Genomic DNA, 9,619 nt, shown 5'->3' on the forward strand with positions numbered 1-9,619 from the left:
GAAGGCGCTGAAGTCTTTGCACATGTTATGAAATTACCAAATAAAGTGCCCTAGTAATCAAAATAGCTTTACACAATGCCCTTTGTTGCTTGTAATGACCCGCTGTGCACATCTGTCAAATAAGGACCTCATGTCTGGAAGCCTTAAACTTCCTCTTGGATTTAAAAAAGATATTTTAATTAGCAGTGAGTCATACAATCGATTGAGTTGAATCGTACACTGACAATGAATGTATACAGTAGAATGCAGTTGCTTCTTAACATTATATCAGTGTTAATCACTTGTTAATCACCAGATCCTGCTGACATTATAGTTCAATTAATTCTTCTCCTTCCTCTTGCGTGAGGAAGTAGGTCACGATGTCTGCCACAAACTTGTAAATCGCCTTCAGGTTGGTCACATACCAAAACTTATAGATGGCCTCTCCCGCAAACACCAGCAAGACTACGCAAAGGAAAAGGATGAAGAGCCGGTCCAGGTACCAGGACACCCTCTCTCTCCGAGAGCGTTCATTCCAGGGCAGAGCGGCTCGGGATTCAGCGTAGCGCTCAAAGCGCAGCATGGGGTCCTCCTCGTCCTCAAACTCGTCCTGTTCCTCTGTCCGCACCTCATCAGCTTCTCGTTCTCTGTCATCTCTGCAGAGCCCCCCCTGGTGGACAGGAGCTTGTGGCCTGTTGAGATTTGAGGTAAAAAAAGAGAGAAATGCACCTAGATTGAGGAACACTGGAGTGGTGATGACCGGAGTCCTTCTGATGTGAATTTCTGTGTTCTCTTGTTTTGGTCCGGGTGGCGTCAGAAGGAGGCGCGAGCTGTTTCACTGCAGGTGTTCATTCAGAGGATTAACTGGACTTATCCTTCGCTGCTCTTTTTTTCGGTGATAGTTTGTCCAGATACCGGCTGTGTTCAGTAGACGACTCTCTGCAGAATCAAACGTTCTCGCTGCCACCAGCAGTGGCTATGGCACGGCGTGTGCTGCTGCCTTTGTGTCAGAGCGTAGCCGTGTGGAGGTAATCTGTGAGTGTGTGTGTGTGTATGTGTGTGTGTGTGTCTGAGTGTGTGTGTGTGTGTGTGTGTGTGAGTGGGAGAGATGGACAGACTGATTAGGTCCTGACGCACTAAGAAGATGAGGAGGATTTGCACACCAGCAGGCTTTTCAAATCCCAAGCAAGTGAGGTGAAGAGGCGTTGAACTGGATCCTAACATTACAGTATGAAATGGGCCCCTACTTCCCAAGTGTGTATGTACGCGTGTGTGTGTGTGTGTGTGTGTGTGTGTTAAGTGAGTTTGAACTGGATTGTACCATTACAGTATGAAATGGGTCCTTACTTCCCAAGTGTGTATGTACGCGTGTGTGTGTGTGTGCATGTTCGGAAGTTGAGGTTGTGGGTTAGTGAATGAAGATAAGAACTTCTCAGATTATGTGGCATATTTCTTGTCATTGAGTTAGTTTTGAACACCTCTTTTGTAATACAAATGTTTATCCTAATATTCAATATCATGTAAGTACCTTAAATCTATAGAATAAGACTGGTATTTAATCTCGTGTAATTAACTTAAATCCATAAAATAAGACTGGTATTTAAACTCATGTAATTAACTTAAATCCATAGAATAAGACTGGTAACTTAAACCAATAGAATAAGACTGGTAACTTAAACCCATAGAATAAGACTGGTATTTGAGGTGTTGGTGGACACTGCATGTCAAGACTCATTATAGCTGAGTTGCTCCCATTCTCTTCCCTGGACACTCTGGAGTAGGTGTGTGTGTGTGTGTGTGTGTGTGTGTGTGTGTGTGTGTGTGTGTGTGTGTGTGTGTGTGTGTGTGTGCGTGTGCGTGTGTGCCTGTGTGTGTGTGTGTGTGTGTGCGCCTGTGTGTGAGTGTGTGTGTGTGTGTGTGCGCCTGTGTGTGAGTGTGTGTGTGGGGGTTATACTAGTCTTGTCTCTGGAACCCCTTCAACAGTGCTGATCCAGGTCTTTGTACTGCAGATCTTTCAGAAATGGGGGGGGGGGGGGCATATCCCTTCTTCTCTCCTCCTCTATCCATTGGGGGGGGGGTCATTGATAAGCCTCTTATAGTGTTTCATTTAGAGTCTGGGGGGCTGGTAAATACAGTAGGGGAGCAAGGTTTTGTTTTACTGGATAGCTTCAGCTAAGCTTCATCTGCTGGCCACATGCTGTAATTAAATCAAAACAACACATTTGTCCTACAGGCTATCATTCTATTGAACGTGTCCCTCCTTACAAAACATTTTTCAGACCAGAAACAGAGATGTAGTCATTAAATGTCCAGTGAACCTCAGAAACATGTTGACAGAACAATAACTGATTCAGCAGGAGCTTGATTTTTTCACCAAATTTAACAGAAAGGTAACTGAAATACAGTACAACTTGCACATACTGGCTGCATCAGATAGACATGGCTATTTTGTTCTCTAACATCACTTATTCACAATGACATGTGACATAATGTACTATTATTGTGTTTTCCTTTAATGTTTTATTATCATACTTACTTTATAGTCCACTCGGTCTAGCATATATACTGTAGTAAAACATAATCACTGTGCCTTTTGCTAGGATACACGGTGAGAGGGACTATTCTCATTTGTAGTTCCACGTTGGTGGACTGAACTACCCAGCACTACCAGAGCAGGGGCGTCCCTCTCTACCTTTAAGAAGCTTTTGAAGACCCAACTCTTCAGAGAGCACTTCCCGTCCTAACTGGCACTTCGACTAGTGCGTAACTTGCAATTACAGCAGTTACATTCTGCACTTCTTTTTCTTTTTTTCTTTCATTTTGTTATATTTCTTATGTAAAGTAGTTTTTATTTATTGTTACACCAGGTTCTACTGCTCGCAGCTTGACTATTCTCTCCCTTGTATGTCGCTTTGGACAAAAGCGTCTGCCAAATGACTAAATGTAAATGTAAATGAGAGGGTGGACACACTAGAGCAGGGCACTGCTAGCCTGTGGTGAGAGGGACACACTAAAGCAGGGCACTGCTAGCCTGTGGTGAGAGGGACACACTAGAGCAGGGCACTGCTGGCCTGTGTGAAATACTGGCCAGTCGAAGCAGCGGTGCGATGACTGTGCAGAAGTGATAAACCAGAACAAACCAGAGCTGTTTTAAGACATCACTTATTCACAATGACATGTGACATAATGTACTATTATTGTGTTTTCCTTTAATGTTTTATTATCATACTTACTTTATAGTCCACTCGGTCTAGCATATATACTGTATTAAAACATAATCACTGTGCCTTTTGCTAAGATACACGGTGAGAGGGACACACGAAGCAGCGAAGTGATAAACCACAACAAACCAGAGCTGTTTTTAAGGCCTCTGTAAATCAGAAGCCAAATGCCCTGTGTTCAATTCAGTCCAAAATGAAAATGGACCCAGGCTTGACTCCAACAACGCTGGAGCCTCTTCAATCCCAGTCACAGGTGTGAAGGCTATGCCAGTCACAGGTGTGAAGGCTATGCCAGTCTCACTGGCCAGAGGGGAGAGCATTCCAGCATTTCCTGGAAAGGATGAGGATTGAACCATAACCATATGTAGTATATTATAGCAACTGTGAACTCAAACACTCAGAAATTTTCTCTCGAACAAAGTGCTTTGGTCTGGTAATGCAAATACATGCTGGTAATTAGATATGTATGTATTTGCTAATGGGATCTTTTTTGATACATTGAATTAGCGCATGTTTATTTTGTAATAATTGATCTCTTTACTTTGGTTCTCACTGGTTGCGTGTCCAGGAGTCCTGTAAGGTTTCTTCCACATATTAGCGTTTCGTTTACGCCCTTGGCATCAGAGACAGATGATTTAGTCGTTAAGATGAAGACGGCAAGTTACCGGATGCGGATCAATATTAGAGAACTGTTGGACAATTAAAAGGAAATGCGATCCTGAATCATCTCTAGCACTTTCATGGCTTCATCACGTCCATAACTACTATGCTCTAGGCATAATGACGCATCGCAATTGCTGATGCCTTTGTCTTCCCATAAACATAAGAGGGCAATTTACAGTAATGCCTCCCTTGGTGCCCCTGGGGATATTCCTATAGTTTACCCTTGGGCCACAGATGCAGAAGTATCTTTTCCAGTCTCTTATCTCTTATCTTTACATATCTAACACATTTGGATTTTGTTGATGGTACGGCCATTCAATGTAAAGAATGTAAATGTGTTAGAACTAGGGACATTTGAGGTATTTTAAATGTATTCTTCACAATTGTTGAAATGTACATGGAATAATCCACTGGAAATACTGTGTTATGTCATGGTACACATCTGAAATGGATGAAAAAAGACAAGAATTTTCCAAATGTTGGCTGAATAGTGAATAGTGTATTTGGCACTTTGATGGATATTCCGTTTTTTTTTTTTTTTTTTTTTTTGTCATAGATGAGAAAATGGAGAGATTGATAAAAAAAAAAGATCTTAGCAGAATGATCTCAGTGCGTGTGAGTGTCCTTTGCAGAGTAAGCATGATGCATAACCCCTCCAACCTGAAGCATATGGTCTGAATGCATCCTGTGGTGTCCTGGGAATGGGCATTAGAGCTGTGTACCAGATAGAGTCTGAGTACATGGGTGGTGTTTCAACAGGTTTCCTGTGGTTTTCTCTGTGAACGGCGGGGGGCTGGGATGGCACGGGCTGGGCTGGCACGAGCTGGCACTGGTAGCCTTGCACAGCATGCACCTGCGGCCGATCTGGACCAGCGTGGCACGGAAGCGCTGCATCCGGAAGGCGTACACCAGCGGGTTGAGGGCAGAGTTGACGTGCGACATGAAGATACCCACATACATGGCACTTTTGGGCATAGGGCAGTCTGGCAGAAGAAGAGCACGCAGTTCATGATGTGCAGGGGCAGCCAGCAAAGGGCAAACAGGAATAGCACCAGTGCCAGCGACTTGGCCAGCTTCAGCTCCTTGCGGTAGTACCTGCTGGCGTCGGCTGTGGCCTCGGCGCGGCGGTTCAGCTGCCGGCGAATCACGCGGAAGATCTCGGCGTACATTAGGATCATGATGATGAGCGGCGCCACCACCCAGCCGAAGAAGTTGAAGTAGACCATGTAGTCCATGCTCATGACAGAGGTGAACTGGCACCTGATCAGGTCGGAGGTCAGGTTGCCCTGCAGGGGCTCGTGCCAGCCGAACATGGGCACCACGCCAGTCAGGGCCGAGACGAGCCAGCACGCACACACACCCAGCCACGCCCGACGCTGAGTCACGATGCTGCTGTACCTACAGACAGGAGTGTGTGTGTGTGTGTGTGTGTGTGTGTGTGTGGGGGGGGGGGGGGGGGGGGGTTATATGAGCAGAGTGGATGGGAAAAGGGATAAAAAGAGAAGTTCCATTAATTTAATTTCTGTTGTTGTTGTTGTATTACAATGTCTTACTGTGTGTCCAAGTATGTGCAAGTGTGTATAGGGTTAGTAATACTACACTAGTATACGATACTAATAGCGTTGTATTACTAACAGTGATCCTGGTCTGTTGAGCACTGGTAGAGCTAGGTGCTACACCAGGGGTATGGGATTGACAGCCAGGAAGCACATGCAAAATAACACAAGAGAGATTGACCTGTACTAAACTATACCTGTAACCTGTACCTGTAAGTTGCAGTCTTTTGTGGTTGTGAGATTGTAATGATTTTAATTGATGAGATTAATTTACTTGTGTATTTGGCATATGGAAGAACGCCATGAATTTTACATATTGCTAATGAACTTATTCAACTCGAGTTTATGGTCTTTATTTTTATATCATTGTTAAATCTAAAAATTATTATTTACACAATGTATTGTGCTTCATACAAGAGGTGTGGACCATAATTACTGCAGTTTTAGGGGCTCTTAATACCGATCAGTCTCTTAATGGTTCACTCTGTTTGATTCCCCATACAGTTAAAATTAGTTAAATGAAGGTCTCTTGTCAGATGCCTTTGTATTAGGAACGTGTCTTGTTCTCATTTGACTTCACAAGCAGAACACCATGCCAAAACACAAACACGCTGACCATAGAAACGACTTCCTTGGATAGCCAGAGAGACATTTTAATTTACTTAAAAGCCCCTGATGTCCGACTCATTGATTCACATTAAACCGAGGAGAGCAATGGATTCCCAGCAGCCGGGCAGAAACACACACAGAGCAGGCTGTACGCTCCAAGCCCCTGAGATCAAACACACTGCATTTACATGACACACAGGAACTGTTTTCTGATCTTTTTTTTTTAAAGAAATTTCACTGAACATGTTTTAAGACAACTGCTGTGATTTTCAATCTAAAAAACGAGATCTGTAATGTAATCCACATTTCTATGTGATGGTAATTACTTTTCAATGGCACCTCAAACTAATTTAACACATTGCCACCTCTCTAGTGGGGTATTCTCATTTATTCACGTCATTTAGTCATTTAGCAGACGCTTTTATCCAAAGCGACGTACAAAGGAGGAAACAATCAACTATCTACAACACAACGCTCACTGTTGGAGTCTCAGCTGTGTTTTTGCAAGGATGTCAAAGACAGGCAGATGTGCATTACACCGGTGTCTCACCTGGTGGGGTATCAGACAGAGGCACATGCACGCGGGGGGCTCACCTGGTGGGGATCTTGACCCTGAGGTAGCGGTCGATGGCGATGGCGAGCAGCGAGAGGATGGAGCTCTGGGTGATGATGAGGAGGAGGCAGGAGAGGAAGAGGCAGGTGTAGAACTGCGTCTCCAGGCCCAGGCTGATCACCACGGCCAGGGGGATGACCAGCACGCCCACGGCGATGTCCGCCAGCGCCAACGACACGATGAAGCAGAAGGTGGGGTCGCGCAGCGTCCGGTTTACGCCCACCACCAGGACCACCAGCACGTTGCCCAGCACCGAGGCCAGCGCGATGGTGCTCTCCACCGAGATGTACATCATGTCCACGTGCTCCCACCGCATCATGCCCAGGGAGGAGGACATCTCGGCCCCCGCGACGGCTCCCGGAGGCGGGGGCCGGGGGTCGGGGAGAAGTGTGGAAGGCTCCTCCATCGGGTCAGAGGTCGGTCGCAGCAAACGTGTGCTGGGGCTCCGCATAGGGCAGCATGGTGTCCTCGTCTGCCTGCTTCACACTGCAGCTGGGAGCTCTCAATCTCTCTGCTGGAGAAAAGAGAGAAGTGGAGAAATGAACAGAGAGAGGGAAAAAAGGGGAGGGGTGTATGTGAGTGAGAGAGTGTGGGAGGGGAAGACAGAGAGAGAGAGAGTAAGTGACTGAATGTGAGTGAGAGAGTGAGTGAGAGTGGGAGGGGAGAAGAGAGAGAGAGAAGGGAGAGAGAAAAGGGAGAGAGAAAAGGGTGACTGTTAGAATGAATAAGTTAAAGAGAGAATAAGGGGTAAGAGAGAGACGATGCAATAGAGAGAGTGAGTGAATGACACAGAGTGAGTGAATGAGAGAGTGAGTGAATGACACAGAGTGAGTGAATGAGAGTGTGGGAGAGAGAGTGAGTGAATGAGAGAGTGAGTGAATGAGAGAGTGGGTGTGGGAGAGAGAGTAAGTGAGTGAGTGAATCAATGAGAGAGTGAGTGAATGAGAGAGTGAGTGAATGAATGAGAGAGTGAGTGTGGGAGAGAGAGTGAGTGAATGACACAGAGTGAGTGAATGAGAGAGTGGGTGTGGTAGAGACTGAGTGTGGGAGAGAGAGAGTGAGTGAGTGATTTAATGAGAGAGTGAGTGAATGAGAGAGTGAATGAGAGAGTGAGTGAATGAGAGAGTGAGTGAATGAGAGGGTGAGTGAATGAGAGAGTGAGTGAGTGAACGAGAGAGAAAAATAAAGTAGCGAGTAAGTAAAACAAAGACAGAAGGACCAATTCGAGGATGAGAGTAGCAGAATGAGAGAGAGAAAGAGAGAGGGGGAGATGTATTTGTGTGTGAGTGACAGAGAAAAAAAGAAAGACAAAGAGAAAAGGACAGAACTCTTTCACCAGCACCAGTTCTCTATGCTTGCCCCCTCCTCTGGTGAGATGTCAGCTGGGAGGTCCGTGGGATGAGATGGATGGGATGGGATGGATGACTGCTCTGCCAATGCCTCCCCTCCACCTCCACCTCCACCTTCACCTCCACCCTCAGTCTCAGTCTCAGTCTCAGCTCAGCTTCACCACCTCTCTGATGAAGAGACCAGAGACGCACGCCAGTCCGGAAGAGGAGGCAATCTCTCCCTGCTGCTGCTGCAGCAGCTCCCGCCCACACCCCCAGTGTGTGTGTGTGTGTGTGTGTGTGTGTGTGTCCCCGTGTGTGTGTGTGTCCGTGTGTGTGTGTGTGTGTGTTTGTGTGTGTGTGTGTATGTGTGTGTCCGTGTGTGTGTGTGTGTGTGTGTGAGTGTGTGCACATGTGAGTTTGTGTGCAGCTGTGTGTGTGTTATGGGTAGGTGGTTTTGGACCATAGCCATTTTCAGATAAGTGACTGTAAAATCTAAAGTTGGACGGTTGCATTCCTTCCAGGCACTCAGGTACTTGGACTAGATGTCACTTGAATTCAAATGTACTGAGGCAATACGACTCTGTCCCTTTTTAGAAATACTGACTGGTTGGTACAACCCTGAATTAAGGTCCAATACATCTGGAACAATATCTATATTTTTTTACTGTACATTTGCTACATTTTCATGAGGATGTGGGAGGAAATATGATCAGTATGAAATATGACGGTGTATTTTTATGATCAACCTTTTAATGACAAAATTCACTTTTACATGACAGCCAGATTTTTCCAACTAGAACTACTGTATGTGAATGGGCCAGGACCCTGCCTATTGTCCAAGGTGTCATCAACCTTACAAATAGTGTTACATATACAAATAATGATAATAAAACACACACACACACACACTCACACAGATATATATCTCTGTGACACTGCCTTGCGTTCTACTTGCATTGATGTTATTGACTTCCTTCTGAGGGAGGGGGCGTGATTGGACGGGAGGGTGAGTGATTGGATTGGAGGGTGCGTGATTGGAGGTGTTAGGTTTGCTCATCCCAATTTGCAGAGTCATTTGAGAACCAATTCAAGAACTGCAGGTCAATGAAATCAATACAAATGTTTTTTTAAAAGGTTAACTGCTCTATGGCTATACCTCTTCCAAGGTTTTCCTTTATCAGGATGTGGTTTTGATGAGCATCTATAAATCTAACATGGCAAATGCTGAGAAGACCTTCCGGGTTGACATGTGGGCACATTCATTTCTCCAAAACAGGAAATTCCCAAGAGAAGAATCCCACTTAACGATAGCTTAATGAATGTGTCTCTATCAATCAATTTAGCTCCAATGACGCACAACACCAGCAGAGCTTATTTGATGTCTTCCATTTTAAATCAGTTAAGACATCTGGTCACAGTTTGGAAATAGGCATTGAGGATGTATAAATGGCCTAAACCGTGCAGTGTGCAAACTCCTGTAGTGAGGTATGTTATCACTCATATGCAGGTTAGTGCAGTATGCAAACTCCTGTAGTGAGGTATGTTATCACTCATATATAGGTTAGTGCCGTGTGCAAACTCCTGTAGTGAGGTATGTTATCACTCGTATACAGGTTAGTGCCGTGTGCAAACTCCTGTAGTGAGGTA

The 9,619-nt window shown here is 45.2% G+C and overlaps 1 pseudogene; it reads right to left on the reverse strand.

The window, feature by feature from the left end:
• Window positions 1-4,400: 4,400 nt before the first annotated feature.
• On the reverse strand, window positions 4,401-7,483 carry LOC105907338 (annotated as a pseudogene).
• Between the last annotated feature and the right edge of the window lie 2,136 nt (window positions 7,484-9,619).

The sequence above is a fragment of the Clupea harengus genome, chromosome 5 (genome assembly GCF_900700415.2).
Source record: "Clupea harengus chromosome 5, Ch_v2.0.2, whole genome shotgun sequence".
NCBI lineage: Eukaryota > Metazoa > Chordata > Actinopteri > Clupeiformes > Clupeidae > Clupea > Clupea harengus.